This window comes from Rutidosis leptorrhynchoides, chromosome 8, assembly GCF_046630445.1.
Source record: "Rutidosis leptorrhynchoides isolate AG116_Rl617_1_P2 chromosome 8, CSIRO_AGI_Rlap_v1, whole genome shotgun sequence".
NCBI classification, from domain to species: Eukaryota; Viridiplantae; Streptophyta; class Magnoliopsida; order Asterales; family Asteraceae; genus Rutidosis; species Rutidosis leptorrhynchoides.
In genome coordinates, this window is record NC_092340.1 from 113,085,847 (window position 1) to 113,088,737 (window position 2,891).

The 2,891-nt window shown below is 30.9% G+C and overlaps 1 non-coding gene across 1 annotated transcript; it reads right to left on the bottom strand.

The window, feature by feature from the left end:
* Positions 1 to 2,345: 2,345 nt before the first annotated feature.
* LOC139865477 (small nucleolar RNA R71) lies at positions 2,346 to 2,452 on the bottom strand. Its single transcript, XR_011764995.1, has one exon. It is a non-coding gene; the product is annotated as a small nucleolar RNA R71 (small nucleolar RNA).
* Between the last annotated feature and the right edge of the window lie 439 nt (positions 2,453 to 2,891).

The window sequence follows — 2,891 nt, forward strand, 5'->3', positions numbered from 1 at the left end:
ATATATATATATATATATATATATATATATATATATATATATATATATATATATATATATATATATATATATTTATACAAATATAGTTTTAAAAATATAGCGTTAAACTTGGCTAGTTCCCTGTGGACGAACCGGACTTACTAAAAACTACACTACTGTACGATTAGGTACACTGCCCATACGTGTTATAGCAAGGTTTAGGTATTTCCACTCTATAAATAAATAAATAACTTGTCTAAAATTGTATCGTATTTAATAGTATTTCGCAATAAAAATATAACTATTTCGTATACACCTCTACGCACATCAAGTATTTTTGGCGCCGTTGCCGGGGACTCCCTTAAACGCCGAAGCGAAACGCTATATAAAAAAAATAATAAAAAAAAATTTAGTTTTTAAGTTATTTTTGTAAAAATATTTTTCATATAAATATTGAAATACAAAAATATAAAAAAAGTATATATATATATCTATTTAAATACAAAAATATAAAAAAAAAGTATATATATCTATTTAAGTGTTTAGATAAAAAGAAAATATATTTTTTTAAAGTATACAAGTATTTTTCTTTAGTTTTTAAAAAAATTAAGTTTACTTTAATAAATTTTACTTGTATTAATTTGTAAAGAATATAAAGTAAAAAGTACAAAAAAAAGTAAAAAAAATAGAAAATTATTCGGGCCACCAACTGTAGCAGCCCAACTACCTGGCCTGGTTTCTGGATTCATGCGACCGCATAGGATTACAACCTACACTCCATGCGATCGCATGGAGTGAGGTGACAGGTCTGAACCTCTGCCGACATAGTTTAGGGTTTAATTATTATAATTATAATTAATTTAATAATAATTAGGGTTTTAATTTAAATATTATTAATTTGTATTTGGTTTTATTTATAATTTGTAACATTAAGTGTCATTATTATTATTTATACAGATTAATACTTTTATAAAATAATAATATAAAAATAATATCTTTATAAAATTTGTATTTTATCATTTTAGTTATAATTTGTATTTTTATCGTTTATTTTGTATATTTATCGTTAGCTATATAGTTTTAAGTTCAGTATTTTGCCATAGTTATTTTTATATTTCTATTTTTTAGGCTTTGCCGTAAAATCTCTTAAGTGCTTTTTCTTTAGAATAAGATTTAGACGCTTTAGAAATTTACGACATCGCTTATCGCTTTAATATTTAATAAATTTTAGTGCCTAATTAAGTTATTGCCGTTTTAGATATAGATTTCCTTTTAAGCTTTAATACCTTTAGGCGCAACTTTTAATATTTAGTTTTTAGACTTTTAAGTTTCGACGTTTTTCTTTCTTATTTTTATTTTTCGACCTTTTATTTTTCGACGTTTTTCGACGCACTCTTTTTCTTTCTTATTTCTCGACGCTCTAGTTTTTAGGACTTAGAATTTTTATCTATTTCTTCTCTAAAATTTCAAAACGAAAAATTATTTTAAGCGGTTAAATTGATAGACATCCAAAATTTTCTGGTTCGTAGTAATAGTTGGATTTGTTAGTGGCGAGTTGTGGGCTTCTGATTTAAAGGGTCCTGGCTACCTACTGCATCTATTGGCTATTCGAAACGTGGGCAAAATCAGAAAAATCTACTAATTTGATAACTTATATAATTTTTATCTTTTATAACTAATAGGATATTCAGTGAATGCACCGAGCAAAACGTTCACCACCTTTCATACGTTCACCACCTGCAACTCGATCAAGACATCTAGCCAATATTGTCGCCGTTGATTTTTCTTTAGAAACATCATCTAGTCGAACAAGTACTCCAATTCAAATTTCCGATAATCCATTTTTTGAACCCGACTTCACTACCGAGAACCCGGAGGATATTCAAGGACAATTCAGAGATCCCGATCCACTAATCATTCCTCCTGAACCACAAACCGTTAAATCAGAATTCTCTAGTGATTCGTATTCAACAAATTCAATTATGGAAGTAACTGAACCTCTAAGTATGGAAGACCGAATGAGAGCCACACGCACGGGCCAAGGTCACGCCATTATTAAGCCAGACATTAATGCGCCAGATTATGAAATCAAGGGACAAATCCTACACATGGTAACTAATCAATGCCAATATAGTGGTACGCTAAAAGAAGATCCAAACGAACATCTTCGAACCTTTAATAGGATTTGTACTCTATTCAAAATCAGAGAAGTTGAGGATGAACAGATCTATCTCATGTTATTTCCCTGGACTTTAAAGGGAGAAGCCAAAGATTGGTTAGAATCATTACCTGAAGGGGCGATTGATACATGGGACGTTTTAGTTAAAAATTTTCTTAAACAATTCTTTCCAGCATCTAAAGCCGTGAGACTTCAAGGAGAAATTTTTACGTTCGCGCAAAAGCCAAATGAAACATTATATGAGGCGTGGACAAGATTCGGAAAGTTGTTGAGAGGATGTCCTCAGCACGGTTTAGATATTTATCAAATAGTACAAATATTCTACAAAGGATGTGACGTTGCCACACGAAAAGACATCGACATAACAGCTGGTGGTTCCATTATGAAGAAAACCGCAACTGAAGCTTACAAAATTATTGATAACAGTGGCACCAAGAAAAAGATATTTTTCGATCATCTAAAGCGGCTAGAGCCGATTCTAGCCATGACTTTGATTCCGTTTCTGCAAAAATAGATGCTTTCGAGAGACGAATGGAAAAGATGACTAAAGATATTCACGCAATACGAATCAGTTGTGAGCAATGCGGTGGACCACACTTAACGAAAGATTGTCACATTGAGCAAGCGATGGAACAACGAGAGAATGTTTCCTACATGAACCAAAGGCCGGGAAATAATTATCAGAATAATTATCAACCGCCAAGGCCAAACTTCAATCGAAATCAAAACATTC